This window comes from Protomyctophum parallelum (genome assembly GCF_964188405.1).
Source record: "Protomyctophum parallelum genome assembly, chromosome: 3".
NCBI classification, from domain to species: Eukaryota; Metazoa; Chordata; class Actinopteri; order Myctophiformes; family Myctophidae; genus Protomyctophum; species Protomyctophum parallelum.
The window spans coordinates 56,167,529-56,185,509 of record NC_139698.1 but is presented as its reverse complement, the minus strand read 5'-3'; positions in this window follow the sequence as shown (position 1 = coordinate 56,185,509).

The window sequence follows — 17,981 nt, the reverse complement described above, 5'->3', positions numbered from 1 at the left end:
TTGAGCTAGTTTTTTGACAAATGTAGGTTCCAAAGCCCGTGAAGCAGTAAGCTTGACTCCAAAAAATAATCCACGTCCACACGTCCATTGTAGTTTAACTTTTTAGTTGACAAAAAGGTGTACAGAACAACAAAACATGTGATACCAAAAAAGTGTTAATAAAAATAAACGATTTCTGAAGTGTCTTAATATTTTTCAACGTGGTTTAGTATTCTCCAAAGTGGGTCAAAAAACTGTAGCTGCTCTCAGGCTTCCAGCTCTGAACTAACTAAAACCCTGCTGGACACAGCTGCTGATAATGCACACTGAATTAACTGGCTTTCTGGCTTCTACTCCAATAGGCTGAATTCTTAATTGGCTCTATTAACTCAGTTAAGACTCAGGCTGCACAAAATGTGTAATCAAGAAATGTCCTTCAATATAGTACACACAAAGAAATAACTCAAATACACTCATAGACATTTTCTGTTCTAAATATGGCTCTCACAAATGCATTAGCTAATATGTTGAAACCATAGACTTTAGTTTGCAGTAAGCCAGGATGTTTAGAATGATAATCAACCCATTCTGGGCGGGAAGCCCTTGTGTTATACTTTAGCTATTGAAAAATAGCAGATCTACAAGCTCATAGCACGACACAGAGTGCCGCACTACGAGCTTGTAAATCTGCTATTTTTAAAAAATCGTGAAAATGTGGCGCAAATCTTTGAATATATATTCTTTCAGAGCGACGTTTTAAACTCAAGTCTTTGCCTCTGAGGGGTTCATGGAGTAACATATCTCCAGATGGGGGTCGATCTGGCCAATTACATATCATTGTTGGGGTCGTTGACATGGAATATTGAGCACACCGATATAGAAACATAGGCATTTCAGAAAACTGTCATGATTTATGATTCCTGCACTAAGGTGTTTGAGTAACAAAATGCTCATTAATATATAATTTCAATTGGATCTTTTCATAAACATTTAAATATATCATTCAATTGGATCTTTTATCATACATTAACTGATTACCTTGGGTTGGTGGTGGAGCTGTGTGTTCGGACCGTTTAGGTGGTGCAGTAACCTTTCTTCCACTCTCTACCCCTCCTCCTGAAACCCCAACTAAAGTAGCAGAATCTTCTCCTATGATGTCAATGATTATAGTGGAATATGGCCCTGGGTCCGGTTTTGGACCACCACCAGTGGGGAAGTTTGTCGTCCTTGGACAGTCTTCCACTGCTTGGGTTTTAAGATCGCTTCATTTGTTCTTGATCTCTTTTATCTCTCGTTGTTTACACCCCTTCGCATTTATTGCATCTACTATCTTGTTCCATGCATCATTTTTTTCCTTATTTGTAACATACGAGTTGAATTTACTTTAAAGAACAGACTGGTTCTCCTTGTAATCTCTTCATGACTGAAGTTCTTCTTTCTGTCACGCTTCTCTTTCTCTGCCATCTTGGTCTGTGATGAGAAAATTAGATATTAGATATTATGAACCAAACTGCAAAAAATAAATCCACGTGGTAATGCGGCTGCCCCATCATTCTATTTATGACAGACAAAACCCCGCCTCGACGCTATGTTAACATAGCGCGAGTGGGAAATGTTTTAAATTTGGTCAATGCTGCGGTGTAACGGTTAAGACGTTATTGTAATAGTTTTATTCTATAATTCAACGTCAGTTAATGGTACTTACCGAAGCTTTTGAAGATGCAGGCAGCAGACGAGACAGCGAGTTGCAAAGGGCTGTTCTTTGTTGACAAGATAACGTTTACTTCCTAGTGTAGAAACCGCTCGTTGTCATTGGATCCGGGAGCTATGACATCATTTTATGCGACTATACATTATTTTAGGAACAGTCTAGGCACTAGTTACGTTATGCTTTAAACAGTCGTGGTGCAACTCGATTTAGTAAGCCACTAGTTACAAATACCTAGTAGTTACTAAGCCTCTAGTAAGGACTTTACTCCACAACTTAAGACAGAACTTACGTTCTGGTGGTGCAACCACCTCCAGAGGAGCTGTGAAACTCTAACTCGGTGTACAAAGCATATAACAGGGTCCTACAGGTGTAGAGCGCCCTGTGTATTTATATGGTCAATGTATGAGTACAAGTAATTATATATAATATATTATATATATATATATATAATATATTATATATATATATATATATATATATATATATATATATATATATATATATATATATAATATATATATATAATATATAATTTATACGGAGTATGGGAGCGTGCTTGAGAGGTAGTGGGGAAAAGGTGGAGGACGAGGGCGTGGCACTCCCGGTGGCACAGGTCCATTTTGCTCCAGTGTAAACTGCTGGGTAAAGCACACGAGGTCATGGCCGCACTCTCTGTTCATGATAGTATGAATTATGACATTGTAAAAGCAACCATTCTACGTGCATATGAAAAAGTGTCTGAAGCTTATCGTCAAAAGTTTAGGCAGCTTACTAAAAATGCTAGCCAAACTTTTGTCGAGTTCGCTCGGGAGAAGGAGGCTCTGCTCGACAGGTGGTGCGCGGCAAGCAAAGTAACTGATTTTCAATCACTGCGCACACTACTGTTGATGGAGGAGTTTAAGAGGGGCTTGCCCGATATGCATGCACTTGAATGAACAGAGAGTGGCGTCATTGGGGGATGCTGCTGTCTTCGCTGATGAGTTTGTTTTGAAGCATAAGAATGTGTTTCAGTCTGATGGCTACTTATGCACCGACTCAGCTTTCGCCTGAGCGGGGTGGTGTTAAACAGAGGGAGGATTGCACTTGTCATTATCGCAAAAAGGTGGGGCATTTGATCGCCCAGTGCAGAGAAAACCAACGGCAAGAACACAATGGTACTAAAAGTATAGGATTGATCATAACGGAGAAAAGTGTTGGGAACGCTTTTGTGGGTGCCCGTCGTGGTCCAGATGCCAGTTTTGATCCCTTTGTATTGGATGGTGAGGTTTCTGTGTCACAGCATTCTGTTGAGCGCACTGCGGTATGCATGCTGAGAGACACTGGGGCTCAGCAAAGTGTAATACTAACGGGTGTACTGCCATTGAATGGCGAGACGGCCTGCGGGTCTAGTGTAATGATACAAGGGGTGGAAATGGGAGGTATTTCTGCGCCTTTGCACAAGCTGTATGTACAGTCGGCTCTAGTCTCTGGGTACTTTAAGGTGGCGGTGTGTGATGAATTACCAATTGAGGGGATTTCCTTTGTCATGGGGAATGATATCGCAGGTGGGAAAGTGTATCCTGTGTTGGAAGTGATAGTGTCCTGTGGTGGATGGTGTTACTGAAAATGACACCCTGTCTATGACATTTCCTGAGGCTTGTGAAAGCACGTGAAAGTGAAAAAAAATAATCATTGATTTTGTCTTGGGCTATGTACTGCCCTGGTTCTGTACCTCGCTCATCTTAATTCGCTTCCAGGTACCATGTTTGCTGAGGGGTGGAGGGAAGGTGGCAGGGTTTAACAAGCTTACAGACAAATTAAATGTGTTTTTTTTCCCTTTCATGACAAGAGACATGCGACAAATATTCCTTTTTGACCCACTTGGTACGTTCAGGTGTCATGTATTTGACAAAGTCAGTGATTGTGTGGGCAGTCAAGTCTAGTGCTTGTATATTTGGTGCCCCTGGGTGGGACACCAAATACACAATTCAGTGATTGTGTGTGCAATCAATTCATAATTATCCTTTCTGTTGCGCACTGAAAGAGGTTGTGTGGTGCTTATGATTCTTATGCTTGAAATATATAGTAGTCGGTAGTATTACTAGGTCTGAACAAGGCTGATTTTGCTCCAGTGTAAGCAGCTAGGGAAAGCACCGGTGATGGCCATGCTTTCTGTTCAGGGTTGACTATTATGTAGAACTTCACTACAGAGAGCAGGGGGCGTCTTGATAGGCGTGCTCCTCACTAGAGTGTGGTTGAGGCTACCTCAAGTTAAAGAAATCTAAACCAAGGTAATTCTGGTGTACCCTGTACTTTATGTGTTTGGGAGGGTTGTGCCCAGAACGTAAATGTTGTTCAAACTGTTTGATTTTGGGGGTGGGGGGGGTTACATAATCTGGGATTGTATATATATATATATATATATATATATATATATATATATATATATATATATATATGGGTCAGTGACGTGACACCCCAAAAAAAGTGTTTTTTAAAAACCTTTAAATAACAGGAATAAATATTCCATAATAAAAATGATTTACTTTTGTTCTACTCACTCTCATCTTTATGGAAACATATTTTGTTTTTAGATATTTTATTGGAATCAGAATTTATTCAGCATTTTGTTGTACCTGTGCCTAAAATCGTCATATGGTGTGGCATGACAATAATTGTTTATAAAATGAAAATGGAGTACACCTTTCTTAAGTTGCTCACTTTATCAAAGTCCTTTATCATAACTAACCTGTGATCCACTATAGTTTTGTGAAAATGTATTAAATCTGTATATTATTTCCGTAATCAACACTCAATGTGAGGCCCATGTTATCGGTCTTTCAATATATTTTGTATTTATTGTGACAAAACTTTCTCTAAAATTACACAAATATTTGTGACTCTTCCTTAGACTATTTGCTATGTAATCCATGAACATTAATGGTTTCATCATTAATAAAGGTATGATTTTTTCCACTATTTGGAACGTCACACCAAATGATTTAGTGTCACACCGTATGATCATATCTTAATTTTTCAAAGCAAACTGTGTTTTAACCTTTATTAGTGAGTACTGAACTTTACAGATTGATTCAACAATTACTCAGGAAAAACAGCAACAGGAAAATTGCTTTAACATTGAATAACATGGCAATGACTGAATAAAACGAAATTAAACACAATTTATTGTGGATAGTTGCAGATTTTAGGTGAAAATGTTTAAAACAAATGTTTAAATGGACAAAAGAAGCATGGGACTTTGTTATTTATTGTTATATCTGTAGGAAAATACAGTTTGTATCATATGGTGTGACAAAAAAGTCATATGGCGTGACAGGAAAATAGTCACACCATTATGATAAAGTGTCACACCATATTACGTTTTCTGCACTTAACATAACCTTGAGGCTACTAGCTACACATTAGCATGCTAACAACATGCTAGCTATAACAAAGCAACATAGATTTACATGTAATTATGACCAAAAAATCTAATACCTTTTTTAATGAAAAAGGTGTCACACCAACAGACACTTGGAAGAGTCGCATTGGTCAGCGTTCCAACAAGATCGTATTTCATGAAAATGTTAAAATGATAATTCACCACAGACACCTGTCATGCTATTGTAATGCAAGTGCTGAACAGCCTTACTGAAGAAGTACCTCTCTATCCCAATGGGTGTCCAAACAATTGCCTGTTGAAATGTCCCAAAATGTTGTCACACAATTATGATTTTGGTTTGGGGGACAAAATCTTTTTGATCTGAAATGACTGAAAACATTATGCTTGGACTTTGAAAAGATTAGGCTCACAAATAGACATCTATATTATATTTATGGATTTTTTTAAATAATTTTAGCATTTTGTTCCTTAGTTTTACTTAAGTTCATACTTTGAGAAACAAGGCCGGGACAGTCGCACCATATGATTTTTGCTGTGTTTGGTTGAAAATTCTGAAGAAATGAGGTATGAAATGTTTTAATCTTGAGTATGTTCACATGAAGCATAATGTCCTGCACAATATTCAGAAGGTTTTTGACAAATATATTTTTTATTTATACATGAATGACACATATATATATATATATATATATATATATATATATATATATATATATATATATATAGTATACAGTGATTATAGTAATATGGTTATTTATAATAATAATATCTCAAATTTATATAGCGCTTTTCTGAGTACCCAAATACGCTTTACATGGTTATGTTTATTAAAAACAACTTTAATAGAAAAAGGAAAAATAACACTAAAAGCTAAAGAACATTAAAAGACAGTGAAAAGGGTTAGCTAGGGAAGGCAATTTTGAAGAGGTGGGTTTTGAGAGTGGATTTGAAGGTTTGAAAGGTAGGGGCATCTCTGAGTGCCTTAGAAGAGTTGCAGTTATTGATGGAGATGAATTGTTGTCGATCGGAGAGGTAGGATGCCAACCAGGAAAGGGCAGTGCCGGTTAAACCGAGGGAAAACTGGAGACGGGTGATGAGGATGGAGTGGCTGATGGTGTCAAAGGCAGCGCTGAGGTCGAGGAGGATGAGGATGGAGAGGTGACCAGAGTCGGCAGACAGGAAGATATCGTTGGTGACTTTTGTGAGTGCAGTTTCAGTACTTTGAAGTGAACGGAAACCGGATTGAAATGATTCGTAAAGGTTATTGGAGTCCATGTGTGATTTGAGCTGAGATGCAACAGTGCGTTCCATGATTTTGGAGAGGAAGGGGAGGTTAGAAATGGGCCGGTAGTTGCTGGGGGAGTCGGGGTCAAGTCTAGGCTTTTTTAGTATTGGGGTGATGGCAGCAAGTTTGAGAGCAGGGGGAACGTGACCAGTGGACAGGGAGGTGTTTATTATGGTGGTGATGAGTGGCGAGGAAAACTGCCCATAGATCCGATGTCCCGTTAGTCCGAACATGCACTGCTCCCGTGCTTGCGGTTAGGTTTAGGTTTGCTCCCGTGCTTGCGGTTAGGTTTAGGTTAGGGTTAGAGATAGGGATAGTAATTTCGGAACAATGAACCTTCTGACTAATGACACGGCACCATCGGGAGAACAGGGAGACAGGCAATAACTAAGGTGGAGGGGATAGGATCGAGGATGCAGGTGGAGGTTTTCATGCCGGAGGTTATGGAGGAGAGGTTGGCTGCAGTTATTTCAGTAAAGGAAGTGAGTGAGTGGCTGGGGAAAAGAGGGGAGGCAGGTTCAAAATCAGGTGTGGAGGTGGGAGAGGCGGCCAGGTCTGTGTGTATGGCGTCAACCTTTGACTGAAAATATGACAAGAATGTTTCACATTTAGTGGCAGTGAATGAGGTGGTGATGTTGTCCATAGGCTTGAGGAGTTTGTTGATGGTGGATAATAGTGACTTTGGATTATTGCTGCCGGATTGAATGACGGATGAGTAATGGGAGGTACGTGCACTATTTAGGGCGTTTTTGTATTGTTCCTGATGCAGTATGTAAGCCTGGGAGTGAACAGTAAGACCTGTTTTCTTCATGAGCCGTTCCAGTTGGCGGCCCTGTTTTTTGAGTTGGTGGAGATGATCATTATACCAGGGGGCAGAGTGGGTGTAGGAAACAGGTTTGGTTTTGTGGGGGCAAGTTGATCTTTGAGGCAGGAGGAGAGTGTGTTGTTGCAGTTTTTGACCAGTTCAGTTGGGGGGGTGTTGGAGGTGGCTGTAGGCAGGCAGAACGCACGTGTGGTTTGTTATTGTGATGGTGATGACGTAGTACGTCCACAGGGGCAGTGCGTTGGGGTGTCCAGAGTGAAGTGATGGAGTGGTGGTCAGATCGGGAGTAATTGAACTTTCTGCAGGTACTTCGGTGGATGTATCGTGGCCGTCGTAATAATCTAAGTTTTTTAATCGCTGTGATGCAAGGCGGAGTTGTGTTGTTCTTGTTGAGTTGGAGAAGTTGTGATGCGGAATATTTTCGTGACATGCCAGCTGGGGTGGATGTTAGCCTGCGGTCGCTAGCCGATGATCGCACAGTTGTTGACCAAAGGCAGAGGTGGAGAGGCGACAGAAACAGCAGGAGGATCAACAGCATGACAAAAATAAAAATAAAACAACGGAGTGTGACAGACAGTGTGTTGCTAGGCTAAGGCTAGCCGCTTCCTGAGCACTGAGCAGCTACAGGGTAAGTTAGCTCACGGAGCTAACTGGAGGAATCGTTGCGATCCAGTCAACCAAAGACTAATCGCGCCGGGACCGTTGAAGGAGAGTCCGGGCAGTACCTCAGACAGTAGCTGTGGTGGATTGAGCTCAGGCCTCAGGGGAGCCAGAAGGATGATCGGAATGCTTGGCCCACTGACACTGTAGCTGCACTGGTTACTGACGCCGGCCAGCCCTAAAGCCGCCAGCGATGCAGTCGACTCTGGGAAAACTGGTCCCAGCCAACAAGGGCTAGAACCGCACCGGGACCGATAGAAGAAGTCCGGGTAATTTCCAGGAGAGAGCCCCAAAAGAGTCCCAGTGAAGCAGCTACGTTCGTAAAGCAGTAATCGGTGGAGCCAGCAGGTGAGTAAACAATCCGACTGAAGCCAGAAGGGGATGAGTCAAGTTGAAATGTTTAAAAAAAAAGCAGACAAGAGAACTATTAAAACAGAGCAAAAATAGTTGCTAAATAACGTAGAAAACTAAATCTAAAACTAATCTAAAACTCGGATGGAGAAGTGCAGTGCATGTCAGTCACATGCTGTTGCATAGAGTGCTGATTGAGGTTCTCAGTCGCAGGTCTGGTCTGCTGTGGTGCTTGGAGGCGGAGAACCATCCACCTTCTACCTGCCCACCTCGTCACCGTGAGCCTATCGACGATCAGAGGGCCAGCCTGTGAAAGCCTACTTAAGCACAGCTGTGATGTGAGCTCATTATTTGGCATTCATTGGCAGTCTGTCATAGCCTACTGAGCGCACACTGTCCAGACTCCAGAGGAGCTGTGAAACTCTAACTCGGTGTACAAAGCATATACCAGGGTCCTACAGGTGTAGAGCGCCCTGTGTATTTATATGGTCAATGTATGAGGTTACAAGTAATTAATTATATATATATATATATATATATATATATATATATATATATATATATAATATATAATTTATACAGAGTATGAGAGCGTGCTTTTTGTAGCCATCATTCTTTTGTTAGGCAGCAGTTCGAGTAGAGAGTTTAGATAGATTAAATCCTTTGTAACCCTTTTCCTTTTGTTGGTTAGGTTTAGATACGAGGGTTAATTTGGCATTTAGAGTAGGTATAGTCTTTTTTGCTTGTTTCTTTAGCTAAATTCCAATACCCAAAATCTCGGCCACTCGCTCACTCCCACTCAGTCACTCGGGGTCATTCCAGCGTGACCCGGAAATGGTTAACGTTCCGATTGTTAAAGTGCTCCATCGAGGAGGAGAGGAGAGTCGAGTGGAGGAGCCGAGTGGGCTCTCCGAGACCGCATAGAGCGAGTGTACATCAGGTGCAGGCTCGGTGGGGTATTGTCTCCTCGCGTCCACATTGTTTTGTAGCTTTCAATGAAATACATGTTCATCTTTGTCACTATCAATTAATAGAGTGACAAAGATGAACATGTATTTCATTGAAAGCTACAAAACAATGTGGATATGCACTTTCTATATGTTAAATGTTCAGTCAGCTGCTGGACTGTATTTTACTGTATATGTAGAGTTGACAATTGTATGAATGTGCGTATCCTGACATCATCCCTATTACAAGTTCAATAGCATGAACCATTACCATCAAATTCCCAACACATGTAATTGATTAGTAGAACGTGTGCATGTAACATGTTTTGTATTCCTCAGGAAAGTACAGAGTATGATGCAAGTTGAAGGCATTATCACCACCACCCAGCTCCACAAGAAATGGGACAAAATACAAGGTATGGTTGCAGTGTGCAATTTCAAGTGCTTCGTGCCGTTTGGCCTCTGCTGTTTGTGTGTGTGTGTGTGTGTGTGTGTGTGCATGTATGTATACTAGTCTCACACATTGTGAAACTTGTAAGGCTGTTCAACTACAATGTCCATCCACCAGTTCATCTTCCTCTGCCAAACGCCCATCCGCCTCATCTTCATCTGCCTCTGCCGCCCCCCCATCTGCCTCATCCTCCTCCACCTCATCTCCATCTGCCTCATCCCCCCCCCCCCTGCCACCTCATCCTCTGCTCCGTCAACAAGAAAAAGGAAAACCATCACCGACTTCCTTGAGGAAGAAAGAGGGAGGAAGAGCGCCAGGCTAGGGAGGAAGAGCGCCAGGCAGCGGGACAATACAAGGTTCCTTGACCTGTTGGCGGAGCTGGTGAATTTAAAAAGAAAAATATATTTTCTTTAGACATTTATTTCATTTATTTAAGAGGCATTTTTTAAGAGACATTTATTTCATTTATTTAAGAGGCATTTTTTAAGAGACATTTATTTAAGAGGCATTTTTTAAGAGTCATTATTTAATTTCTTCAGAGGCATTATTTCATTTATTCAGAGGCATTATTTCATTTCTTCAGAGGCATTATTTCATTTCTAAAGAAGCCACCGACCATCTGCTGGTATACTGCACATTTAAGTGAGTCTTTTGAGGTGCTGGAGTCACAAATAAATTCCCAATTGTGGCCATATTTGAGTGTGTGGATCCTCCCTTATTTTTTTTCCCCATTTCTTAAGAAAAAGGATATAAGCTTGTAGATGAACTATTTGCTATTTCTATAACAAATGTATTCTTTCATTCTATGCCAGAAACACTATCAATCATTACCCTAATAGGAATTGGTTTAATGTGTTTGTTTATTTAAACTTCAATTCTTCAACTGCATTTAAGTTAACCAGTTTTTTTTAAACCAGGGCAGTATAGCACAAGTGGTAAGTTCCAATTCCATCTCATACTAATTATTTAAATAGAAGAAACACACTAGGCATACTCCAGTAGGCTACAGCATGTAAGAACATTCATTACAAGAAAAGAGTCTAGTGTATCAACGCCCAGAAGTTTTATTCATGCAATAAATGAAAGGTTAAACAAAAAAAACTAAAACTACAAATAATCATGGTCGTCCATATGATCAGGTATGTGCTCTGGGTCTGGAGCCGACAGTTGGGCTGCCATTCTGTCCCGCAGACCTTCCCCACACTGTTCCCCCCTCTCTGGACCGGCTGGAGGTCCATCCTCCTCCTCCTCCTCATTGTCAGGCTCTATTATGTCCCCTTCTGTAATGGCAATGTTGTGTAGTACACAACATGCAGTGACCACAGCTGGGACAAAGGTGTTGTGAACCTCCAGGGCCTTGAAGAGCAGGGACCTCCATCTCACCTTCAGCCTGCCAAAGGCCCGCTCAATGATGGAGCGAGCCTTGGAATGGTGGTGGTTGTATCGGATCTTTATGGGTTGGACTGGATCCCGGTACGGTGCCACTAATGGGATGGGAGCACTGATGCATGGGTAGCCACCATCGCCCACAATAAAGTACCCTGGAGGAGGGTACAGAGACTCCCTGTACATCCCGCTGTTAAGAGAAAATAATGTTATTTATTGTGCAGCAAGGGGGAAATGCCTTGGCATATCAAGCCCACACACATGAATGATAAGTAAAGGTATTTGGACCATGATCCTGCCAGATGGAATGATACAATTCTCATACCTGTTCCTCAGGATTCTGGCATCATTGACACGGCCAGGATACCCCACGAAGGTGTTTAGGAACCTGGCCTTTGCGTCACATAAACCTTGCAGCTGCAGAATCAGAAGCAACTTTATTGTCACATCACAGGTTTACAGGTGAAACTAATTCATCAGTGGGTGAATTAATTGTTGAGGCCCCATTTGCCCTATTTCCATAAAGGAAGGGGAGAATAAGAACAGTGCAAAGGGGAAGAAAATTATCTACATATTTATTTACACATAGTACTTGATAAGACATAAGGTGATACCTCTATGGAAGGGAAGACCTTTCCCTTCCATACTCCTGGCAGTGTGGTCCAGAGGGGAGCTTTATGCGTATATGGCACCCATCAATGGCACCAACACATTTTAGGAACACTGGACTGTTGCCCAGGCCTTCAAACCCTCGCCCAACCTCTGCTAGATCATGAGCAGCAGGGAACCGGATGACCTATTGTTAAACAAAAAAACATGATTATTTAATTACTGCAAGAATCTCTACAATGGCATGAGGCCTGTCATTAATAACTTTGCTATGTATCCATTCATGTAAATGACTGACCGAGTGCTTGACAGTGCATGCAAAACACAAGATGTGTGAATTGTAGGATTTTGTTTGACATCCATGACATTGCCTACCCACTTACTGATGTTTGGTTTAAGAACAACTGGCTTACCTTGTGGATGAGCAGGATTAATGCACGGCGGATACGTGCTCTCCTGCGAGCGGACAGGGCCTGCTGCTCATTTCGTTGCTCTTGCCTTTTCAGCTGCAGCCACAGCCAAGAAGCTGTAATCAAAGCTGTCTTCATCTTGTCTGGTGATCATCAAATTGTTTGTAGAACCCCTTTTATATTCTTGATATTCGTTCATGGTAGGCATCACCTGGTGTGTGTTCTGTGTTGCCAGCCAATAGGGCATATAGTAATTAAGGTCCATACCATTTGGAGTGTAAACAAAGAAGAGCATTGCTGGGAATTAAAAATAAATAAATAGATTTACTGATTGTATCAGAGTTTTGAATAGGTACAGTCCAAGGAAGGTACAGGTCAAAAACTGCTATATAAACTGCTATAAAAACTGCTATATGGTCTTCCATTTTCAATTCATCAACACATTTAAAGACATAAATACACACATCTATGCAAAAATAAAAATAGAAATCATGAAATACACAGTTAGAAAAAAAGGGAATAATAAGTGAACCAACAGTATAGAAAAATAGAGGGGGAGATTAAATAAGATTGTGATGAATTGTCTATTCTGCTATTCGGTAGGCTACTATTCTATGCATGTGTGACCAGGGCACTTACACTTACTTACCACTATACGTCACCCTGGGAGTTTCACCTGGCAGAGATTAATATGATAATAATACAAAATGATAGGCTACCAATTGAAAACCCACTGGGCTGAGATAAAGAAAAGGAGCAGAGACGTGCGTTTCCAATTGTACAATGATTATTATTTGATTTATAACTCAAAAGCAGAATTAAATACTTATTAATAATGAATGGCTTGGCCCAGGCCGTAGCGTAACGGTCTGCGCACCGGACTGGTAATCCAGTCGCAGTGTGCCGCGGGTTCGACTCCCGGACCCGACACAGCCTTTACTGCATGTCATCCCCCCATCTCTCTCCCGTTTCCTGTCAGCCTACTGTCTGTCCCTTCAAAAATCAATAAAAGGCGTAAGCCGCAAAAAAATATCTTAAAAAAATAATAATAATAATAATAATAATGAATGGCTTCACTGCAAAGAGAAGATCATGTTAGAATATATCAATTCCCAAATCCTAGTTAAAAGTGACTTTATTACAAAAGGGATTAAGACATGACAGTTGTGCTATACTATACCAGACAATAGCATGTGCTCCGCCAATGATGCTGTCATAGTAACAGCTAGGTATACCTGGTTACACATGTAAACTTAGATTTATGGCAATGACAACTCTCGCAGGGTATACGATCGGAAGGTTGTATTCAGCCCGCTGTGTTCCAGTGATCCAGCTGTGGGACACGTCACAAGTGATCGCCAAATTATGCCGTCGCTTTAAAATGACAGCGTAGTGCATTCCGAATCTAAAGGCAATTTCACTCCACCAGTGACCACCACTCTGTCCTCGCATCGAATCCTCTCCTCCTCGCTGGGGGCGGAGCCGAGGAGCGAGTGGAGGACGCGAGGAGAGTGAGCGAGTGTGAAAGTTGCGGTATTGGAATTTAGCTGTAGTGTTGCCCCATATAGCCGGTTTTGTTTTGTATTGTATTAATTGTGTTGTTTGTTGTATTGACCCTTATTGAAGTAACGTGAAATAAACTACAGTTCACTTGCCAGCCGTGTTGCATCCTTTAATAACCCCTAGACTTCTAAGGGAATATGACATAAGGAGTTAAATAACGATGCCTAATAGTTATCCCAAACTATTAGTGAACTTATCAACTGTATGCTAATCATTTATAACTGCGTTATACATATTTAATGATTATGAACTAGCCATTAGTAAATAACTTACTAATGGCTAGTTAAGTATTTGTTAATAGTTAATATATGTTATCTGGACGTTATTATAAAGTTGCGACAATTCCTCATTTATTAAAGTAAGTGAGATGGCTCTAATGAATGCACATTATGAGAGCATTGTTAGATGTTTTACTTTTATGTGTAGGCATATACTGTAATATACTGTAGCTTACATTTACATTTCCAAGTAAGTGGATGTATGCTATATGGAAATTAAACATAGACTAGTTTAATGGGAATGTCAGGTTGAAGGAATACACACACATTGTAGTAAAATGTGTGCAGTGATGCTAAATGAATATCATTGTCTTGCAAGCAGCCAAGCAATTATACCATTTGCAACTAATCCCTATTTTATAATTCCTATTTAGGAATTACCTGTCTGTCCAGAGCTGTGTTGCTGTACAAGTAGTGCACAGACAATTACCGGCTGTAAGGCAGTGTTTTTGGCAGAAATTTATGATTTTAGTTTTAGTCACATTTTAGTCACCTGGAATGTTTTAGTCTAGTTTTAGTCAACTAAATATCATAACATTTTAGTCGACTAAAATCTACAGTTGATTTAGTCGACTAAAATGTATTTTGGTGGGCCTTGTTGCCATCGTAGCCTAATGACTGTTTTTACACTTGCTGAAAAAGTCCGATCTACAAGCTCACAAGTTGTGAGCTTGTAGATCGGCAATTTTCAGCATGCAACCAAGTGTAAAATGACTTATAGGCCCTACTGGATCTCTTGTCCACTAGTCCCTAACATTTTAGTCTAGTTTTTTTATTTATTCCCCAATAAAACAGTTGGAGTGGCTACGGCCACCCCCATTACAGATGATGGCCCCCCCACCAATGAAGAGGGCATTACCTCCTTGTCCTTCATCTGAAACAGAATCTGGTTCAAACAACATATATGGCTGAATCTCACCAATCTGCCGTCCCTCTGCCATTTGTAAACAAAAGGGCAGAGCCATGGGCAGTCCTTTTGTAAGGAGGGGGAGGAACTAGGACAGGTGGGTGGTCTTAAAGTAGGAGGCAGAGGGATTGATTAGGTGGGTGGTGCTAAGGTAAACTCACGCATACCTAATGAATTGGTGGGTGTGTCCACATAAAACCATTATTATAACAAATACTGTACACTTTTTTGAAAAAAATTATAACCCCTTCTATAACAATAAGACCCAATGATCATGTTTAAGGGTGGAAAAAAATCACGGCACTCCAACTTTAAATATTGTCTAATTAATGTTTATTTATTCTTACTCAGCCTTTTTATATTGACCGCTCTTGATGTTTTTTAGCATTATACCTGTGGGTCAGACCGCTTAACCCTTTGGTGTCTCTATAGCACTTTAAATTGTGAAATGTTTCCTCTGCTGTGCCCAGTTACTATACATTAGGCCTACTCATATTCTATGAAGAGAAATCTATTCTATAATTATATTCTTTAATATTATTCTTAGATAAAAGACTCAAATACATATTTAACAGTCTACTCTGTCATTTATTTACTATGGATTTTTACTACATGTATGGGTCTCTGATTGGTCCTTGCCTCCGAGTACTCCTATATAATAGTTACCCAGCTGTTGTTTCCAGATACCTGATGAAGGTGAGGCCGAAATGTACAGCTTACTAAACTGATGCTCTACATAAGTGAAGACATGTGTGCAGGACCTCTTTTCTCTCATTCGCACTGGTCGCCAGCTCCAACGCACCTGTAGGTGTGCAAAAGGACTTTTTTCTATAAAGCGATCAAACATGCAAAATCTTATCTTAACCTTTTCTTAAATGAAATTACACAAAGGATTATAAAATACAGAATATGTACAGAGATAGACCAAAACATCACATCTTCCCAAGTGTTCAATGTATACGAGAGCACGGCTTGAAGGAAAAATCACACCCGTGTGAACTGAGTTGTGCAGCTCCCCCCCCCCCCCCCCCCCCCCCCCCCCCCCCCCCCCCCCCCCCACACACCTCGCTCTCTCTCTCTCTCTCATTAGCAGGCAACATTGCAGCACTATCCCTCTCTATATTTCTGGCGCCCCCTACTGGTACCCTATAGTCATATACTCATGCTCATGGCCACATAGGCGGGTGGTTTAAGGCCTATTCATAGTCTGGATTTTCGGTGGTGAGGTGACCACCGCTCCGGTGGTGAGCTGACCACCGGAGCTGAAATAACATTGAGCGGTGGTTTGCTCTTCACCGCGGCTCGTGGCGTCATGTTGTAGTTCGGTGGTCACCCCACCACCGAAAATCCAGACTATGTATGAGACTTTACACGGACATTGCTGGTTCTAGGAGCACCACTCAAAAAGAAAAAACTGGAAAGACTGAAAATGTTTTTTTTTTGTATAATAATAATTCTAGTGCTAGAGTCATACATTTAACTGGCATTGTTTTGATGGACATAAAGCTGTAGCCTGAGCTAACGTGTTAGGTTTCTGGTCTAGAGGGGCGGGTCGCGGCTCAGATTTGCGCGCGCCCTGATTGGATCTCATCGATCTGTCCGTCACCCCCGGCCCCTCCTCTCCCCCCTAGTGCAGCGCTACGTCACATAATTTGGAGCGACGCCCACCCGGAAGGGTTGACTCCACTTTTAGACCAGAGCGGCCAATGCGTTCCTCCAGGCTTTCAATTTTTGCACCAACAAAAATGAAAGCCTGGTACCGAGGCTAATAAAGCTGTAGACATTTCTGCAATGGCTGGAGCAACTTTCAAGACAAGAAAATATATTTAGAGCATTTATTTCACACAATCAATCAAAACAGATGTGATTTTGTTTAACCCATTTTGGGTGGAAACCCCTGTGTTTTAAGCATTATGTTATACTTTAGCGATTGAAAAAATTAGCAGCTCACAAGCTTGTAGGTCTGCTATTTGTGAAGTTAGTGGTGCAACTCCGTGTGTGGGGGGAGGGGGGGAGGGGGGTTCCAGACCCACAGGAACGCACCCAGGGTGGTGCCGGCCCAATTCCAGCGAGTCGCCCCGCATCCGAAACGGTTGAGAAATGTTACCGTGTAGGGGTCCCTCTACTGTAGGCCTTCTGTCACACCCGAAATCACCATATATACAGTGAATATGTACAAGTGTGCGTTACGTTGCTCACAGGTGGTGAAAAACATCCATGCCGTTTGTGCTCAGACAAATGAAAAAATTATAAAATAAAATAAAAATACATTTATTATAATAAGACAGCAGATACGCGAACATGAGTGCAGTACTTTCATCCGACGGAGCATTGGTCCGAACGACAACCTACCTCCTCCCTCACCCTAACCTCCCCCGGGGCAGACACCTAAACCTAACCGCAACCCTCTCCCGACCCGCAGCGCACTCTGTCGGATGATAGTATGCCTCCCCGCGAACATTCCTTTTGTCGGAAACCTCTGACAAAAAAAGTTCCATGTCAGCATGATTACGAAATCCAAATAGGAATGGTTCTCTGATTTCTTTCTCATCCGATTCCCCATCATGATAAAAAAAAAAAACCTGTAGTAGGCTGTCAGGGCCACCAGAGCGTCCTCCTCCCCCTTGTCCATTATAGAGGGTCGACAGACCGACCCCTGGAACAGGTGCCCGTTTAAGTCCAGCCACTTGCAGGCTTCTTCTATTCCCTTCATCACAGGAGATTCCTATTGATAATTGAAATGTTCAGTCAATCACCCATACCTATAACACATTCTGTTGTATGTTTTCTGTCTTGCTTTTCCTCCAATTCTATGTGCAGTAGGGGTGTAACAATACATTTTAACAGCAATACGATACAACAACACTAACCCACACTACATCCTCTCTCCACTTCTTTGCGTAGCAGTGTTCTTCTCCTGGTGTCTAACATTAGAACAATATCTCAATGCAGTTTGAGATTTCTTAAGAAAACTCAAAATGCAAGACCTGTCTGCAGCATTTCAGGCCAATTGAAGCCCAACACACACCGGGTGCGCAGGCGTTGCCGCGCGGTAACGCCTGGAAAATAGAACTGCATGGTTTGAAAAGCCAATTGGACATAATTTGTTACATTTTCCTCCTCATGCTGTAGTAGGCCTATACTCAAAACTGCAACTACTTGTGTCAAACAGAAACTAAGCAAATTACTCAGTAACTCACGTCAGAGTAAAAAAACTGAACATGAACTTTACAAATAAG